The 20355-nt window shown below is 50.9% G+C and overlaps 1 protein-coding gene across 4 annotated transcripts in view; it reads right to left on the bottom strand.

The window, feature by feature from the left end:
• Window positions 1-20355, bottom strand: part of CADM2 (cell adhesion molecule 2) — a 1079986-nt gene that overhangs the window by 281162 nt on the left and 778469 nt on the right. The window lies entirely within an intron of this gene.

The following is a 20355-nucleotide window of genomic DNA, read 5'->3' as shown; positions in this document are numbered from 1 at the left end:
AAAGTGTGTACAGGAATCTGCAGGCCATTTTTAATAGAGTGCCTGTAACATGCTGGAGATGTTTAAAAATATGACTAGGGGATTTAGGCACACAGGGTGGGATTCACAATGGGGACATAGGTACCTATCTGCCACTTTAGGACCCTAAAACAAAAATTTAGATCCTCAGAAGGCCTGCTCAGCTGCTGCCTAACTATATGGGTGTCTAAATTTCGCCAGTGATGTTTCCTAGGTTCCTACATTTCTGCTGGTTCCTCAATCCTGACACCAAACAGCTTAGTGCCTAGCTCAAACCTAAGCCCCTACAGAGGTCACAAACTAGATGTTCTCCTGCTGGGCACAATCAAATAGATGTGCTCAGAGGCCACCTTGCCACAAAGCACAGCCAAAGGTTGTGATGCTCCTCATTATAAGATGTTTAGCAAACTCACCCAGAATATGGGAGCACTGGGTTCAAATCAGTACTCTGCCTAATGTGGACTAGGTCTCCCACCTCCCACTTAAATAGTCACTGGAGCAGGGACTTGAACTTGTTTCTGCTACATCCCAGGTGAGTCACCTGAGCACTGGACAACAGAACCACTCTCTTTCACTCTGACCCCATGAATACTTAAGTATTTAATACAAAGTAGAATCACCAACACTAGCAATTGAGACAGACCTACCCGATATGGGCCAGTGGTTAGGGCACTCATCTGGGGATTTGAATCTACGGCTCTCCCGTCCAAGGTGAAAGCTCTGATGACTGTGCTTTGGGATATAAAGGGAAAAGCACTTCCTCCATCTCAGTTTTTCTTGAAAAACCTGATGCCAGGCACCTAACTCCAAGAGAGAGTTCACAGCTGTGACTCCTGAGTGGAAGGAGGCACCTCCCTCCAGCCACTCAGGAGTCCCTCCGGCCCAGAGTTAGACACTTAACTCCCTTTGAAGAGCAGACCTTAGGCCACATGCCTCTGCTTGCTCAGCATTTACTACTGGCAAATGTAGGCACCTAAAAAATGGGGTTTGCAAAAGTCAGTATGTTGAGTAAGGAGTGGCCTAAATCTCCCCATTGTTTGCACAGGGAACCTGGAGACCTAACCTGAAGTTAGGAATTCTATTTGGCAGCAGGATATCTAGGAGTTAGGCACTCAATCCTCAGCCCAAGTCCCCTTTGTGAATCCCACCCACAACTCCCATTTATTTTAAAATTTTACTTTTATAGAGGGGAAGTTGTGTGCCCAAACTCCTTAGATGCCTTGGCAAGTTTCAATCTACAGTAGGGATTGGCAACCGTTGGCACGCGGCCCGCCAGGGTAAGCCCCTGGTGGGCTAGGCCAGTTTGTTTACCTGCTGCATCCACAGCTTTGGCCAATCGCGGCTCCCACTGGCTGCAGTTCACTGCTTCATGCTGCCTCCATTGGCCTGGAGCAGCCAACTGCGGCCAGTGGGACCTGCGATCAGCCGAACCTGCGGACACAGCTGGTAAACAAACCAGCCCGGCCTGCCAGGAGCTTTTCCTGGTGAGCTGCGTGCCAGCGGTTGCTGATCCCTGATCTAGAGCTATACATTTTTTATTGTTTATTCATTCATTACAACCACTGCATGTTCCATTGTAAAATGGTAGTTCCACCACTATCCTGTACAACAGGAATGTCAATGCATGTTTCTATGTCCGGCATAATCTCCATTCTTCCTTAGAGTCATGTAATTTTGGTATGTTTTCTTGTACCAAGGATTCCTTATAGTTGCTGAACACAGTTGAATGCAGGTTTACCTAACCGCTGCAATTGTACACTCAACTAATTCTAAAAGTGTGTCTTGTGTTTGTTAAAATTCCAATAAAAGTACCAAATAGACTATAATAGCCATGTTATTGCTTTAGTATGAAAAAGTTTCCAAAGTTTGAAGTGTATAAAACACAGCATGCATATATATATATATATATATATATATATATATATATATATATATATATATATATATATATATATATATATATATATATTCTACTGAAATAAAAGAAACCAGTGAGTATACTGATATATGCATTAAAGTAATTTTCTAGCTCAGTGAATCCATGTCAGAAATGGTTGTCTATGCTAAAATAACACTTCTTTCTTTGCTCTAAAAATCTTTTAGTTGAAGACTTTTACTTTATAAATTACTGAATTATTTTAAAGGTGATTTGGTACCTAATAAAATGTTGAGCTGAATGGGTTTCTTTGTAAGGCAACTACAGTGTCTGAGCATAGCTACTGAGAAAGTGTGTATGAAACTTGTTCTGCATATTAGTGAGAAATAGTTTGCTTTGCAAATGTTTAATACTAGACAAAATAAAGGCTCAATTTACAGGGTAGCTGGAAAATTCCATTTTGGATCACATCAGTGTCTCTTAAGTCTTTGTGATTTTGTGTATAAAAAGGGATTTTTCAGGACTAAACTGCAACAGTATTTTATTATGAGTAACAAGAAGGAGTGCAGTTGTAGTAATATCTGTAAAGACTGGGATGGAAAGTAGGTGCCAAGTGCCCAGATTACAGTGAGTCAGAATGAATGAGTGCAACACACATCCTCACACACACACCAAACTCCACATTTTCAAAAAGTGATGTTGCACTATAACATTCTGTTCCACTTCAGTAATTAGGAAAACCTACTCAGGTATCGAGGACAATTAGTCCCACTTGTGGTTCAAGGACGGAGGACAGGTACAAGTCCTGTGATGCACACCCGTGAGAAACACACATAAGAAAATTAACAAAAGTACTCAAGGATGAAAACTTTTGAATAATTTTTTTAAAAAGTGTGTAGAATAGTTAGAGAATGCAGAGAAAAACAGGGCTCCTAGTAGTATTTATTAACGTGGAGTTGTCAATTTAGAAGGTGAGTAGGGTTGCCAGCTTTCTAATGGCACAAAATCGAACACGTTAGCCCTGCTCCTTTCCAGAGGTCCCACCCCTTCCTACTACATTCCCCCTCTCTCGGTGGCTCACTCTCCCCCCCACTCACTTTCACTGGGTTGGGGAAGGGGCTTGGGGTGTGGGAGGGGTGAGGGCTCCAGCTGGGGGTGCAGGCTCTGGGGTCGGGCCAGGGATAAGGGCTCTGGGGTGCAGGAGGGGTCCCCAGGCTGAGGGATTCAGAGTGTGGAAGAGGTTGAAGCAGGGGTTTGAGGTGCAGCTGGGAATGAGGGGTTCAGAGTAAAGGAGGGGGCCCCGGGGTGGGGCAGGGGTGTGGGGTGTGTGTGTGAGGGCTCTGGGCTGGGGATGAGGGGTTTGAAGTGCAGCTCTGAGTTTGGGTGGGAAGGGAGGGGAGCTTCAGGTTACCTCACGCGGCTCCCGATCAGCAGCACAGCGGGGCTATGGCAGACAGCCTGCCTGTCCTGACACTGTGTTGTGTGTGTGCCTTGGAAGCGGCCAGCAGGTCCGACGCCAGTAGGCAAGGGGGGCAGGAGGCTTTGCACACTGCTCTTGCTCTCTGCAGGCATTGCCCCCGCAGCTCCCATTGGCTGCTTCCCGGCCAATAGGAATGTGGAGCTGATGCTCGGTGTGGAGGCAGTGCACAGAGTCCTGTTCCTCGCCACCACCTAGAAGCCAGACCTGCTAGCTGGTTCTGGGGCACAGCACAGTGCCAGAACAGGTAGGGAGCAGCCTGACTTAGTGCCGCTGACCGGACCTTTAACGGCCTGGTTGGTGGTGCTGACTGGAGCCAGCAGGGGTACTGACCAGAGTTGCCAGGGTCTCTTTTTGATCGGGTCCTACAATCGAAAACTGGACACCTGGTCACCCTTACGTGAGTGAGACAATATGTTTTATTGAAAAAACTTCTGTTGGTGAGATGGACAAGCTTTTGATCAGTGTAAGCTCAAAAGTTTGTCTCTCTCACCAACAGAAGTTGGCCCAATAGAACATATTAACTCATCCACCTTGAGTCTCTCATGTCCTGAGACCCACATGGCTACACCCACTGCATGCAGTTTAGAAGGTGGGTAGTTATATGAGTGAACAGTCTGAGCTGTAATAAGCACATCTGCATGTAATATTTGAATAGTTTTCTTTGCTAATGGTTCCGCTAAATCTGTCTTAACTGAACTAGTATTTAAGTATCTGGTTTTAGGCCGAATCTGAAAGGAAACATTTGAGCAACATATTCACACAGAATACCTAAGATTTGCAGTGTTGGGGATTTACACAACCCTTAAAATCTCCCATACTCCCTAGAAGTACATCCCAGGGTAACAGAGATAGGAGGATATTTGATATAATAAAATAGTATTATTTTTTTCAGCTCCAATACAAAATAACTTAAATTCCTAAAAAGAAAGCCATAAACAGTCTAAAAAGAATGTCTTAAAAAAAAAAGTCTGACAAGAAAGAAACCACAGTTATGTGATAAGGGCAGAACTCACTAGCAACACTACTGCAAACAGAGAGAATCAGCTCTTCACAGTAAAGTGGAATGCATCAAATATTATTCATGCCTAGGGCGGGTCAAAAATTACAATACACATACTGATTTGATGTGTGTCTTTGATTCAAGGTTAAATTAACTCTCTGTTGAATTCAGCTTTTGTTATTGTTATGAAGTACATCTGCCTATCATTCATATTTGGGGTCAGGTCTCCAAAATTGTTTTAACCTGCTTACTGAGTTTATGTCATAGGCCATATCTGAGCAAAATTGTTTTATTTTTTTACCATAAAGCAGCAGGGAATGAAACAGAATTGTTTAAAAGCAAACAAACAAAACAAAACAAAAACCCCACAACTGCTACTTGGTTTTGCCCTCAAATCCCTTCCCTCCCCCACCCTTTGTGTATGCTTCTGGATGTTAACCTACTGTATTCTGCAAGCAGTTCTTTAGTATTGCTGCCCTCTGCTGAAAGCTACCAGATGTCCTGGACCATGCAGTCTACTTCCTAGTGGAGAAGAAATCACGGACATGGAGTTTGGGTAGATTCTAACTGTAACTTGCTTTATTTACATGGACACAAAATGGCATACAGGAACTCCTGCTTTCAGAAATCTCAGCCCAATCCCCAGAGAATGGCTCTGCCTCAAGAACTGAGTCCAATCAGAGACCCAGATTGTGAGCAAACATTCCTGCTGCTTGCGCAGTTCCCTCTACTCAGAAGCTTGCATAACAAAATGGCCACCACACAAGGTTTTCCCAAGACTGAACACTTGTTTGCATGCTACAGAAAAGAATGTAGAAGACTATGTAACAACATCACCTAACACTCACCAGCACAAGCATTTTAAAAGCCAGTAACAAATCACTTTTCATATCATTAACAGTAAAATAAATTAAATAACCCCTCTGTAGGCATGCACGTACTAGTAACATTTATTTATGCTCTGTTCACTTTTATGTATTGCTTCCTACCTATAAGTAGAGGAACCAAAGGCTTGATGATGTCAAAAAACAGCAGTAAAGAAGCTTTTGAACGCAACACTTCGTACAGTAAGCCTGAGTGAATTCTAGTCTTGAGCACTATTAGGAGTTTGAGAGAGATCTATAAACTGTTCCGCATACTTCGAATTCATTTCTATAGTGTCCACTTCATTTTTCAGTTTCTCTCTCCCAGCACAATAACCATGAAAACTGGTTAATCAAAACCAGTATTGCCAAGAAGAGTCAAGTACAGGGCAGGAAAAATCTGGCCCATTCTAAAATAATCTGTTTATAAGAAGTCAGGAAAAACAAGAATTTGATCTTCCAAGCTGATGAGAGCCTTAATTCAAATCTATGTAAGTTGAGAAATAATTCCGTTTGCAGTATTAAAAAAAAAAACTTCCAACAGCTAAAGGAGGTTCCCTGATGTGTTCTGTCAACCCCAACTCTTCTGTGTAACTGGTTCTATGTGCATGAGTGGGAAAGAGACACAAGACAGAGGAGAATAATCACTGAATTCTTATGTATTGCTAACATTAGAGATGGCTCAAAGCCTAGTCTAAGAGTTGTTTCTTCACGTCACATTTAAATGCACATACACACAGGCAAATTATGCATTCTTTGTGAAATATAAATGTATGTCTTTAAAATACTAAAATAAATTGTGTGGCTTTAGCTAAAACATAAAATTTGCCCCGTCTTCTGAGCAGCACAAAACAAGGCAACTGTTACAGTGCCTGTTCCACTGAAAAATCTACATTATTTACACAGCTTTTGGGCAATTATTTTGAAAGTATAAAATCGCTGTAGCTTATGCATCTTATTTCTGCGCATGAGCATTTCCTTTCTGGGAATATGCATGGATCCTCAGAAGATGTCCTCCATAACAATGGCTTTTAATGGCTCCACTTTGTGGGGGCAGAGGTAAAATCTTGTTTATATGTTCAGCAAGAGCTATTTAAACATAGTTGTGTATATATTCACTGAGCCATAAGGCCAATGAACATATGGTTTGCTGGCCTAGTCCTTGAAACAAGTCACAGGGTCAGTACTCACTCATTAACATAGCATTAGCAAACTAAAGTGTTCAAAAAGCACAACAGGCCCAAAGGAATTCTGAGATCTTAAATAATAAATATTAGGTTCCAGTTTCATATTTTTAAGTTTTCCTCCACACTCATGAGGCAAATTTATTTTTTCACATGTTCAAACAATTCCAAGTCATGAGTCAGGGCTTTAAGAAAAATATGAAGTATTGCAAGAGTTGTGATAAAAATCATGAGAGTTGGCAACATTACTAATACACTCCAAAAAAGGTGAATGCAGCTGTGGTGTAGAGAGTGGGTGTTGAACTCAGAATCACATTCATTCATCCCATGATCATGTAGTTTTTACACAGTAAGCAGGTACTGTGCTAATGGGATGGGGAATAAGAGGAAGAGCACTATATACCTGGGGCTTACAGGTGACGGTTTACTGCACTGGAGTGGACGACTCACTTGATGGTTGGAGGTCTTCCACACCTGTGGTACTCAGAGCTAAGTGTCTACTTCTCAACTTTCTAATCCAGTATTTTTGCCATATGCCAATCAAGAGCCTCTTGATCCACCTCCTTCTCACAATAAGAAAAAGGGACCAGAGTGTTTTTTTACCAAATTCCTGACTGAAGATACTGGAAAAAAAACAAAGTATGATATAATAACATAAATTATTAGAACTGGTTTAAAAAAAAAGACAAAAAGATTTTTTGCAGATCTTTTGCTGAAAGTTTTCACTGAAAAGACAGTTACTCACCTTTGTAACTGTTGTTCTTCGAGATGTGTTGCTCATATCCATTCCAGTTAGGTGTGCGTGCCGCACGCACACGCTTGTTGGAAGATTTTTACCCTAGCAACTCCGGTAGGTCGGCAGGTCGCCCCCTGGAGTGGCGCCGCCATGGCGCTGGATATATACCCCTGCCGACCCAACCGCTCCACAGTTCCTTCTTGCCAGCTACACCGACAGTGGGGAAGGAGGGCGGGTTTGGAATGGATATGAGCAACACATCTCGAAGAACAACAGTTACAAAGGTGAGTAACCGTCTTTTCTTCTTCGAGTGATTGCTCATATCCATTCCAGTTAGGTGATTCCCAAGCCTTACCAGGGCAGTGGGGTCAGAGTGAGATGTCGCAGAGTGCAACACGCCGGAGCCGAAGGCTGAGTCATCCCTAGACTGCTGAACCAGGGCATAGTGGAAGGCAAAGGTGTGGACTGACGACCAGGTTGCTGCATGACAGATTTCATGAATGGGCACTTGAGCGAGAGAGCAGCCGATGAGGCCTGAGCCCTGGTGGAGTGCGCAGTCACGTGGCCCGAGGGGACGTGAGCCAAGTCGTAACAGGCACGGATGCACGACGTTACCCAGGAGGAAATCTGCTGCAAGGAGACAGGTAGCCCCTTGATACGCTCAGTTACCGCGACAAAGAGTTGGGGGGTCCTGTGGAATGGCTTAGTTCCCTCGATATAAAACACGAGCGCTCTACAGATGTCTAGGGAGTGTAGCTGCTGCTCCCTGCGAGATGAATGCGGTTTTGGGAAGAAGACAGGGAGGAAGATCTCCTGGTTAACGTAGAAGGCCGATACCACTTTGGGGAGAAAGGCTGGATACGGTCGCAACTGCACCTTGTCCCTGTGAAACACAGTATACGGGGGATCCACCGTGAGGGCCCGAAGTTCCGAGACCCATCTCGTGGACGTAATGGCCACCAGAAAAGCGGTTTTCCAGGAGAGATAGAGAAGAGAGCAAGTTGCTAACAGTTCGAAAGGAGGGGACATGAGTCTGGCAAGAACCAGGTTAAGGTCCCATGTAGGGGCAGGGCGGCATACTTAGGGGTAGAGGCGCTCTAGACCCTTAAGGAACCTAGACACCATCGGATGAGAAAACACCGAGCGGCCATCCTCCCCTGGGTGGAAGGCAGAGATGGCCGCCAAATGGACCCTCAGAGATGATACCACCAGGCCCTGTTGCTTGAGGGACCAGAGGTAATCCAAGATGTTGGATATGGAGACCTCAGTGGGAAGGAAGTTCCGCTCCACGCACCAGCACGCGAAACGCTTCCACTTGGCCAAACATGTCGCTCTTGTGGAAGGCTTCCTGCCACCCAGGAGCACCTGTTGCACTGGGGTGGAGCAATGCAGCTCAGACTGGGTCAGCCACGCAGGAGCCATGCCGTGAGGTGGAATGACTGAAGGTCCGGGTGACGGAGCCTGCTGTGGTCCTGGGTGATCAGGTCCAGGTGAAGAGGCAGGGGAACAGGGTCGGCTATGGATAGGTCTAGCAACATGGTGTACCAGTGCTGTTGAGGCCACGCTGAAGCTATCACGATCAAGTGGGCTTTGTCCCTGCGTACAATCAGTAGGACCTTGTCGATGAGCGGAAATGGTGGAAAGGCGTAGAGCAGGTGCGTCGTCCACAGCACAAGGAAGGCGTCCGCCACTGAACCCGATGAGAGGCCTTGAAAGGAGCAGAACGTCTGGCATTTCCTGTTCCCATGAGATGCAAAGAGGTCTATCCAGGGAAAAAGACGGTTACTCACCTTTGTAACTGTTGTTCTTCGAGATGTGTTGCTCATATCCATTCCAGTTAGGTGTGCGCGCGCCGCGTGCACGTTCGTTGGAGAAACTTTTACCCTAGCAACCCAGGCGGGTCGGCTGGGCGCCCCCTGGAGTGGCGCCACTATTGCGCCCAATATATATCCCAGCCGACCCGGCCACCCTTCAGTTCCTTCTTGCCGGCTACTCTGACAGTGGGGAAGGAGGGTGGGTTTGGAATGGATATGAGCAACACATCTCGAAGAACAACAGTTACAAAGGTGAGTAACCGTCTTTTCTTCTTCGAGTGATTGCTCATATCCATTCCAGTTAGGTGATTCCCAAGCCTTACCTAGGCAGTGGGGTCGGAGTGAGATGTGGCGGTATTTAGAACTGCTACGCCAAAGGCCGCATCATCTCTTGATTGTCTGACTAGCGCATAGTGTGCGGTGAATGTGTGGACCGATGACCAGGTCGCTGCACGGCATATCTCCTGGATAGGCACGTGCGCCAGGAAGGCTGCCGACGATGCCTGAGCTCTCATGGAATGTGCCGTGAGGTGGCCAGAGGGGACACGAGCTAGGTCGTAGCATGCACGAATGCATGCAGTCACCCAGGAGGAGATCCTCTGAAAGGAGATTGGTTGACCCCTCATCCGTTCTGCGACCGCCACAAACAGCTGAGGGGACTTCCGGAATGGCTTTGTTCGCTCAATGTAGAAGGCGAGTGCTCTGCCTACATCTAAGGAGTGTAGCTGCTGTTCTCTCCGAGGAGAGTGAGGCTTCGGGAAGAAGACCGGGAGGAAGATGTCCTGGTTGGTATGGAAGGCAGACACAACCTTAGGGAGGAACGCCGGGTGGGGTCGCAGGTGTACTTTGTCCTTATGGAAGACGGTGTAGGGTGGGTCCACTGTGAGGGCTCTCAGCTTGGAGACCCGTCTGGCCGATGTAATGGCCACCAAGAAGGCCGTCTTCCAAGACAGGTACGTGAGCGAGCAAGTCGCTAGTGGTTCAAATGGCAGGAGCGTGAGCCTGTTTAGGACCAAGTTAAGGTCCCAGGTAGGAGCGGGGCGGCGTGCGGGGGGGTAGAGACGCTCCAGGCCTTTAACAAATCTGGCGACTAGGGGGTGGGAGAATATGAAGTGGCCACCCTCCCCTGGTCAAAAGGCGGATATGGCCGCTAAGTGCACCTTTAAGGAGTATGACGCCAGGCCCTGCTGCTTAAGGTGCCAGAGGTAGTCTAGGACCATGGGAATCGGGGTCTGCGTAGGGTTCACCCCCTGAGTAGCACACCAGCAGGAGAAGCGCTTCCACTTGGCCCTGTACGTTGAGCGAGTGGAGGGCTTCCTGCTGTTAAGGAGGATATGTTGGACCAGTGCGGAGCAGCTGAGCTCCGCCGCGTTCAGCCATGCAGGAGCCACGCCGTGAGGTGCAGGGCTCGTAGGTCCGGGTGACAGAGCCTGCCGTGATCCTGCGTGATCAGGTCTGGGTGGAGAGGAAGGGGAATTGGAGGGTCCACAGACAGGTCCAGCAAGGTGGTGAACCAGTGCTGTCTGGGCCACGCGGGTGCAATCAGGATTAGATGCGCCTTGTCCCTGCGTAGTTTCAACAGGACTCTGTGCACCAGAGGGAATGGAGGGAAGGCATACAGTAGGTTGTGGGACCATGGTAGGAGGAATGCGTCCGTGATCGACCCGGGAGAGAGGCCCTGAAAGGAGCAAAACTCCTGGCACTTCCTGTTGGACTTGGTCGCAAAGAGGTCTATGCGGGGAAATCCCCACCTCTGGAAGATGGAATGGATGACATCCGGTCTGATCGACCATTCGTGGCATAGGAAGGATCGGCTGAGTCTGTCCGCCAGTGTGTTCTTGACCCCTGGGAGGAAGGATGCCACCAGATCTATCGACTGGGCTATGCAGAAGTCCCAGAGTCGAATGGCTTCCTGACATAGGGGAGACGAATGGGTTCCCCCCTGTTCGTTGATATAGTACATGGCCGTTGTGTTGTCCGTGAGTACGGAAACACAACGGCCGTGCAGACGTCGTTGAAACGCCTGGCAGGCGAGGCGGACTCCCCTCAACTCCCGGACATTTATGTGGAGTGACAGCTCTTGGGACGACCAGAGGCCCTCAGTATGCAGGTGCCCTAGGTGGGCCCCCTACCCCAGGGATGATGCATCGGTTGTTAGAATCATCGACGGTGGCTGCGGTTGGAACAGCATCCCCGCGCATACTAGGTATGGGGTCAGCCACCAGTCGAGGGAGCAGAGAGGGTGGTCCCTGCCCGGGCGGAATACGGAATGAAGCCATGTTTGGAAGGGCCTCATTCGGAGCCTGGCATACTTCGTCACGTAAGTGCATGAGGCCATATGCCCTAGTAGTGCGAGGCAGGTGCGAGCCGAGGTGATTGGGGAGGCCTGCAAGCTCCGTATGATCAAGACGATAGTCTGGAAGCCGGGCTGAGGTAAGTACGCCCTGACCTGAGTAGAGTCCAGGTTCGCGCCTCTGAAGTCCAACCTCTGTGTGGGGACCAGACTGGATTTCTCGGCATTGAGAAGCAGGCGTAGCTGGGAAAAGAGGTCTGTAACCACCTCGACATGTCGCCGCACCTGTGACTGGGAGGACCCCTTTAGGAGCCAGTCGTCGAGGTACGGGAACACATGGATTTCCCGCCGACGGAGGTGGGCGGCCACAACGGCCATGCACTTGGTGAAAACCCTCGGGGCTGTGGAGAGGCCGAAGGGTAGGACTGCGAACTGGAAGTGCTGATGTCTGACCGTGAAACGAAGGTACTTCCTGTGCGGTGGAAAGATGGCGATATGGAAGTACACGTCCTTCATGTCGAGGGCGGCATACCAGTCTCCAGGATCCAGGGATGGGATAATGGTTCCCAGGGAGATCATGCGGAACTTCAACTTGAGCATCCATTTGTTGAGGCCCCGCAGGTCTAGGATGGGTCTGAGACCTCCCTTGGACTTGGGGATCAGAAAATATCGGGAGTAGAACCCCTTGCCTCTCTCGCCTAGAGGTACCTCCTCTATAGCTCCTGTTGCGAGGAGAGAACGAACCTCCTGCAGAAGGGTTTGCTCGTGAGAAGGGTCCCTGAAGAGGGACCGGGAAGGGGGGCGGGAAGGGGGTGAGGAAGCAAATTGCAGGTGGTATCCTTGCTTCACTGTGCGCAGCACCCAACGGTCTGAAGTTAACTGGGACCACGCCGGGAGGAAGTGGGAGAGGCGGTTGGAGAAGGTAGGGGAAGGATCCTGTCTTGCGTCTGGTACGCCGTCCCCGGGCGCACCTTCAAAAGCCGGACTTGGAGCCCGGTGGTGCCTTGGAGGGCCCTTGGTTTTGGCCTCCCTGGGAGCCGGACTGGTGTCTGCGGCCCCCCCGACCACGCCGTCTACTGAGGTCCTGCCGCTGGCAGGGTGGGAAGTATGGGCGTCGTGCTTGGGGCCTGAAGGGTCTACGCTGGGTGGAAGGTGTATGCATCCCCAGCGAGCGTATGATGACTCGATTGTCCTTCAGGTTTTGCAATTTGGAGTCCGTCTTGTCCGAGAACAACCCTTTCCCGTCAAAGGGTAAGTCCTGGACGGTATATTGGAGTTCCGGAGGTAGGGTGGAGGCCTGGAGCCAGGAAATGCGCCTCATGGTTATTCCCGAGGCCAAGGTTCTGGCTGCTGAGTCAGCCGCGTCGAGGGAGGCCTGGAGAGAGGTCCTGGCCACCTTCTTACCCTCCTCCAGGAACGCATTAAACTCCGGGCGGGAGTCCTGGGGTAGAAGCTCGGAGAACTTACCCACCTCCGCCCAGATATTATAGTTATAGCGGCCCAGTAGGGCCTGTTGGTTGGCCACATGGAGTTGCAAGGCTCCAGCTGAATACACCTTGCGCCCCATGAGGTCCATTCGTCTAGCTTCCTTGGCCTTGGGGGCTGGAGCCTGTTGGCCGTACACTCCCTGTCGTTGACAGACTGGACAACTAGGGAGGAAGGAGGAGGGTGAACATATAGATACTCGTACCCCCGAGAGGGTACCATGTACTTCCTCTCCACTTCCTTAGCTGTCGGTGGGATGGAGGCTGGTGACTGCCACAGGTTATCGGCGGTAGACTGGATAGCCTTTATGAATGGGAGGGCTACTCGGGTAGGTGCATCGGCAGAGAGGATGCTCACTACTGGGTCCTCAACCTCTGGGACCTCCTCTACAGGTAGGTTGATATAAAGGGCCACTCTACAGAGGAGGTCCTGGTGGGCCCTGAGGTCTATCGGTGGGGGTCCTGACGCTGAAGACCCAGCCACAGCCTCATCTGGCGAGGAGGAGGAGGATACTCCGGGGATGAGGGCATCCTGTGCGGTCTCCTGCTCCTGGACTGGTTCCTGCTCGAGTTGACCCGGGGAGTCTGGTGGCGGCTGTTTATCCGACTCAACCATGGGGGGGGGGCGGGAAACAGTGGCCTCTGGCACCTGATGTTCTGAGGCGGTAGAACGTGTCCGGGGCACGGGGCCACCCTCGGTCTGATGATATGCCCAGGGTGTCCAAAAACCCCACTGTTGGGCACCCGCGTCCTGTGGGCGGGGGTCCTGGAACACTCCCAGCGGTACTTCGGGATCCTGGTCCCGTTTGTAATAGCTACCCGCCTGGGAGGATGCCGACGTCCTTCTAGACGGCCAAGGTGGAGCGGCGAAAGTTGGCGCCGAGGTACCGACAGACCTTACACCTCTGGGTTGTGGTGACCAGTGTCTGTATTGGTGACGGTGTTGAGAGCGAGACCGGGACCTGCGACCGGCTCGGTGCCGGGAGGTCGACCGAGATCTCGAGTCCCTCTGTCTTGATCTGCTCCTGGAGGCGTGGCGCCCACCGCGGTGCCGTGAGCTGGAGCGGTACCGCGAGTATCGGGTTGACGCCCGAGACATCGACCGGTGCCGGGAGCCTGACCGGTGCCGGGAGCGTGAGCGGTACCGAGGTGATCGATGCCGGGAGCCCGAACGGTGCCGAGGTGATCGGTGCCGGGAGCCTGACCGGTGCCGAAGTGATCAGTGCCGGGAAGGTGATCGGTGCCAGGAGTCCGCAGGACCGCGATCTGGAGCGGTGCCGGTCTGCTACGTTGGCCGAAGCTGGTCTGGTCAGGGTCGGTTTGCCCATGGAGTGCAGTACCTGCACTGGCGCTGCCAGGGGTAAGAGCAGCAGTGCCTCTGTGATCGCGATCAGATCCCGCGCTGCGGCAAACGTCTCCGGGGTAGAAGGCGAAGCAGGTTCTACCACAGTGTGGACCGGGGAGCCGCCAGGTGCCGGACTTGACAGCTCTCGTGGAGTCGGAGTCAACGGTACCGGCTTAGGTGGTGCCACAGCAGGTATTGGTGCCGGGTGGTCCGTCTTTGGCGCAGGCTCTAACTGCGAGGCAGTTGATGTCGGGAAGATCTGCGCCTTCGCCGCCTTCGGCCTCGGGGAGAGGGAGCGGCTCGGAGTCGGTTTCGGTGCCGGCGGAGGCCGGTGCCGTGAGTCCTTGGTGGCAGCGCTCGGCTTGCTTACCGGCTGACTTATGCTTGGTGCCGAGGGCGGAGGTGTCAGGGCCACTTCCATAAGGAGCTGTCTTAATCTAATGTCTCGCTCCTTCTTGGTTCTCGGCTTGAAAGACTTGCAGATCGAGCACTTAGCCGATAAGTGCGACTCCCCGAGGCACTTCAAGCAGGAGTCATGCGGGTCTCCAACTGGCACGGGCTTGTGACAAGCCGAGCACTGCTTGAAACCGGATGAGCCGGGCATGAGCTCCGGCTCCCGGTGCGGGAAAAGGGGGGGAGTCCCCGATCCCCTCAAACTACAACTAATAACTACACTAATAACACTAGTTAACTTACTGACTAATAATTATATATCTATATGTACAACAATAAACTATAACTACTATATACAACGATAGCTAAATGAGCTGCTAGGGAGTGTGGAGGTCAGCGAAGCCGCGCTCCACAGTTCCAACGACCGACACGGGCGGTAAGAAGGAACTGAAGGGTGGCCGGGTCGGCTGGGATATATATTGGGCGCCATAGCGGCGCCACTGCAGGGGGCGCCCAGCCGACTCGCCTGGGTTGCTAGGGTAAAAGTTTCTCCAACGAACGTGCACGTGGCGCGCACACACCTAACTGGAATGGATATGAGCAATCACTCGAAGAAGAACCCCTACTTCCGGAAGAGCGAAAGAGCAACGTCCGGGTGAAGGGACCATTCATGGGAAAGGAAGGATCTGCTGAGGTGATCCACCAGCATGTTCTGAACCCCCGGGAGAAAGGACGCGATGAGGTGTATAGAATGGGCTATGCAGAAGTCCCATAGTCTTAAGGTTTCTTGACACAGGGGTGAAGATCTCGTGCTGCCCTGCTTGTTTATATAGTGCATGGCCGTTTTGTTGTCGGTGAATACTGACACACAACGGCCCTGTAAGTGTTGTCAGAATGTCTGACAAGTGAGCCGGACTGCTCTCAGCTCCTGGACGTTGATGTGGAGGTCCAGCTCGTGAGATGACCAACGGCCTTGAGTGCGTAGGTGCCTCAGGTGAGCCCCCCGACCGAGGGATGATGCGTCTGTTGTCAGGTAAGCCGAGGGCTGGGGGGGATGGAACGGGAGCCCCGCACACACCACGGAGGGGTCCAGCCACCACTGGAAGGAGTCTAGGACGGTCGAGGGAATGGTGACAACCATGTCCATAGGATCCTTGGCCGGACGGTATTGCGAGTTGAGCCAGGACTGGAAGGGCCGTAGGCGCAGTCTTGCGTAGTTCGTTACGAACGTGCGAGCTGCCATGCGGCCCAAGAGAGCGAGGCAAGTGCGTACCAAAATTAACAGTGCCGCTTGCAGCCTCCAGATGATGGCCATCATAGCCTGGAACCATGACAGTGGTAGGCAGGTTTTGGCAAGAGTCGAGTCCAGGGTAGCCACAATAAATTATTCTCTGAGTGGGGATTAGAGTCGATTTTTCCACATTGATCATTAGATCTAGATGTAGGGAAAGGGTCTTGACAATGCGGACGTGACTGAGGACTTGCGTCTCAGAGGTCCCGCGGATAAGCCAGTCATCTAGATACGGAAACACGTGTATCCGACTGCAGCAAAGGTGGGCGGCGACTACAGCCAGACATTTGGTGAATACTCTTGGGGCTGTAGAGAGGCCAAACGGGAGGACTGCGAACTGGAAATATTGCCGGTTGACCATGAACCGGAGGAACCTCCTGTGAGGTGGGAAGATGGCTATGTGGAAGTAGGCATCTTGCATGTTGAGGGCGGCATACCAGTCTCCAGGATCCAAGGATGGGATAATGGTCCCCAGGGATACCATACGGAACTTCAGCTTTACCATGTATCTGTTGAGTTCCCGCAGATCGAGGATTGGTCTGAGACCTCCCTTCGCCTTGGGGATCAGGAAGTAACAGGAATAAAACCCCTTGCCCCGCTCATGCTCCGGTACCTTCTTTATGGCTCCTTTGGCGAGGAGCGTTTGCACCTCCTGTAGGAAGAGTTGCTCGTGAGAGGGGTCCCTGAAGAGGGATGAGGGAGGGGGGTGGAAGGAGGGGTTTGAAATAAATTGGAGGTGGTATCCAAGTTCCAATGTGTGTAGGACCCAACGATCTGATGTTAGCTGGGACCACGCAGGGAGGAAAAAGGAAAGATGGTTGGAAAAGGGCGGGGATGGATCCTTTAAAGAAATTGGTACAATGCCCTCGGGTGCACCTTCAAAAGGAAGGTTTTGGCCCAGAGGAAGGCTTAGAGGAGCTTTGATTCTGGCCCCCTTGGTTGCCTGATTGCTTTCAGCAGCCGTTTCTGCCTCGCTGTCTGCCAGCGTTGAGGGTAAGGGTGGTGCTGTTGGGGTCAGAAGGGCCTGCACTGAGTTACCGGCATGTGCATCCCTAACGAACGCATAATGACCCTATTGTCTTTTAGGCTCTGCAGCCTAGGGTCAGTTTTGTCTGAAAACAGCCCTTGGCCCTCAAATGGAAAGTCCTGAATAGTGTGCTGGAGCTCCAGGGGGAGGCCGGAGACCTGCAGCCACAAGATATGGCGCATCGTCATGCCAGAGGCCAGAGTCCTGGTGGCTGAGTCTGCGGCGTCCAGGGAAGCCTGGAGGGAAGTTCTCTCAACCTTTTCCCCTCATCGAGGATCGCCGAGAACTCCTGTCGTGCGTCCTGCGGAAGCAGCTCCTTAAATTTGTCCGCTGCCGCCCAGGTGTTGTAGCTATAGCGGCTAAGGAGGGCTTGCTGATTGGACACACGGAGCTGGAGGGCCCTCGCAGAGTAAACTTTTTGCCCGATCAAGTCCATGTGCCTCACGTCTTTCGATTTAGGGGCTGGGGCCTGCTGGCCATGGCGCTCCCTCTCGTTAACCGACTGGACGACGAGGGAGCAAGGAGGAGGATGTACATATAGATATTCATAACCCTTTGAGGGCACCATGTATTTGCACTCTACTCCTCACGAAGTGGGCGGAACAGAGGCCGGAGACTGCCAGATCATAGTGGCATTGGCTTGTATAGTCTTAATAAATGGGAGGGCCACTCTAGTGGGGGCATCTGATGACAATATGTCTACCACTGGGTCTTGGACCTCCGGAACCTCTCAGCCTGCAAGTTCATGTTCTGTGCAACATGCCTGAGGAGGTCCTGGTGGGCCCTGAGGTCAATTGGAGGAGGGCTGGTCAATGAGGTTCCAGCTACAGCCTCGTCAGGGGAGGATGAAGAGGAGAGACCTGGAATGAGCAGGTCTGATGAGGGCTCTGCCTGGTGGTTCGTGTCTGTCTCCCTGGGGAGCTCGGAGTCCTGAGGATGGGTCAACCCTTCCTCCATAGGAGGAGGAGGGGGACGGGTAATCTTGGCCTCCGGTACCCTGTGTTCTGAGGCCGTCGAGTGCGGTGGACCTGGGAGAGGGCCTTGGGCCTGATGGTATGCCCAAGGCATCCAGAATCCCCACTGCTGCAGTTCATGATCTTGAGGCTGGGGCTCGTTGAACAAGGCAGCAGGCATGTCGGTGTCTGGGGTGTATTCACTATCCACCTGAGAAGACATGGGCGGCTGTCAGGACGGCCATGGAGGAGCCAAACGAGGCTAGTATGAGTCCCTCGCTCCCGTCGTTGGAGATCTCCTCGGTGCCGGGGATCAGTACCGGGAATTGTATCGGTGCTGAGACCAAGACCGGGACCTGCAACCAGTGCAGTGCCGGGAGGTCGACCTGGATCTCGAGCGTCTGCGGCAGGACCGGCTGCGAGAGTCTCAGTGCCGGGAGCGGTGCCTAGAGCCGGAGCGATATCGAGAGTACTGGCTGGGACGAGAGGTGGACCTGTGCCATGAGTACGACCGGTGCCGCCTGGATGAGCGGTGCCAGGACTGCGAGCGGCATCGAGATTGGGACCGTCCATGAGACCTTGAGCGGTGCAGGGACCTGGATCGAGACCAGTGCCGGCTCGTCGACCCCAGCGAAGGAGGCCTCATAGCGGTAGGCTTGCCTCTGGAATGCAGAACCCGCAACGGCGGTGCCGCGGGTTGAGGCAGGGCAGATTCAGTCATTGCAATAAGGTCCCTGGCTAAGAAGAATGTCTCCGGCGTGGAGGGGACCATCAGCTCGACTACGGGTCTCACCGGGGAACTCTCCTGGACCGGACTCGACGGCCCTCTCGGGACCAGACTCGACGGTACCACGGTCGTCGGTGCCGCAGCAGGGGTAGGTGCCGGGGGATCTGGACGAGTCTGTGCCGAAGGTGTGGAGGAAGCAGAGGGCCTTCGGTCAGGTCCCTGCGCCAGAGAAGGCCGGTGCCGAGGTGTCTTGGCGGAGCCGGCGCAGTCCAGTGCCGGAGGAGCGCCGTCAGTGCTCAGTGCCGAGGATGGAGGGTTAAGGGCTGCCTCCATAAGGAGAGTCTTTAAGCGAAAGTCCCTCTCCTTTTTAGTCTGCGGCTTAAAGGCCTTGCAAATGCAGCACTTGTTGGAGATGTGCGATTCCCTGAAGCACTTTAGGCAAGAGTCGTGGGGATCCCTCGTGGGCATCGGCTTTTTACAGGCCGAGCACGGTTTAAACCCTGGTGAACCAGGCATGGGCCCGGGCACCGGGTGCGGGGAAGGGCTAGAGCCCAAACCCCGCTAAACTATGTACAACAACTAACTAACAACTATAAAATTATAAAACTAATTATACTATGGACTAAGTCAACTATATACAACAAGAGATCAATGAACAAAGAGAAGCTAGGGAAGTGGAGGACAGCTAAGCCGCGCTCCTCTGTTCCAATGACCGACATGGGCGGTAAGAAGGAATTGAGGAGCGGTCAGATCAGCAGGGGTATATAGCCAGCGCCATGGCGGCACCACTCCAGGGGGCGACCTGCCAGCCCACTGGAGTTGCTAGGGTAAAAATCTTCCGATGAGCATGCACGCACGGCGTGCACACATAACTGGAATGGATATGAGCAATCACTCGAAGAAGAAGTTTTATAATTTTAATTTTTTCCCCACCCAGTTCTGCATCTACTACAGAAAAATTCAGAATGAAGGTGGGGGGAGAGAGAGAAAGATTCAAAAGTAATTTAGATCACATCAGTTTTTAAAATATTCATGGGAGAAATGTTAGACTAAAGTGTGCTGTAATAAAACACATCTTCCAACTTTCTAAAAACCATACCAGTTGCATAAGGACCTGGACCAAGAACAGACATGCAACAGCAAATGGACAGGCATCTGAATTAACCAACATGTTCACTTGCTAAGGCACAGGAATTAAAGAAATATTTTTTCTGCAACTCATAATTTATTATAGGATGCCTGTTGGCTTTAAGGTATTGATTGTGACTCCCTTTCTAGATTTGTCAACTTTGTAGAAAATATTTGCTCAATATTACTTGCTCTTAGTGATTAAAAACCCAAAACCAAGCACTCTCTTCCCCCTATGGTGCTAAGAAATCTTTTCTAATACAAATAAAAACTCAGATATGAACAAGTGAGAGCAGCCACATATTATATGAAAGGAGATTAAACACATTGGCATACTAGAGTTACTGAAATTAAACACATTCAATCAAAAATATGTTCATGACACCTGGAAATTTTTCCAAAAACAGTTGCTATCAGGATGGCAAATCAGGCCAAGAAAATGTATTGCAGGCAACATTTGCCTGGTTTGGTATGTACTAAAGAATGCTACCCAAGAAGAGAGGACATAAAATATGTATTAATTACAGCCAGCTCAACAATAAAAAAAAAGAATGATAATGCAAATGAAAAAATAAGGAATAGAAAGGTAATTTTTCTAACACATACATTCCCCCTCAGCAACTCTTCTATTAAAAATGAGGTGAAAATGCTACATTTATCCATCAAGTGAGCAAACTCCTACCAACGCAAATGAGCCTTGCTAGTACATGATCATCCACAAATTACTGAATACAGAACTTGAA

This window comes from Gopherus evgoodei, chromosome 1 (assembly GCF_007399415.2).
Source record: "Gopherus evgoodei ecotype Sinaloan lineage chromosome 1, rGopEvg1_v1.p, whole genome shotgun sequence".
Lineage (NCBI taxonomy): Eukaryota > Metazoa > Chordata > Testudines > Testudinidae > Gopherus > Gopherus evgoodei.
The sequence above is the reverse complement of the archived record's forward strand: the minus strand, read 5'-3'. Positions and strand labels throughout refer to the sequence as shown.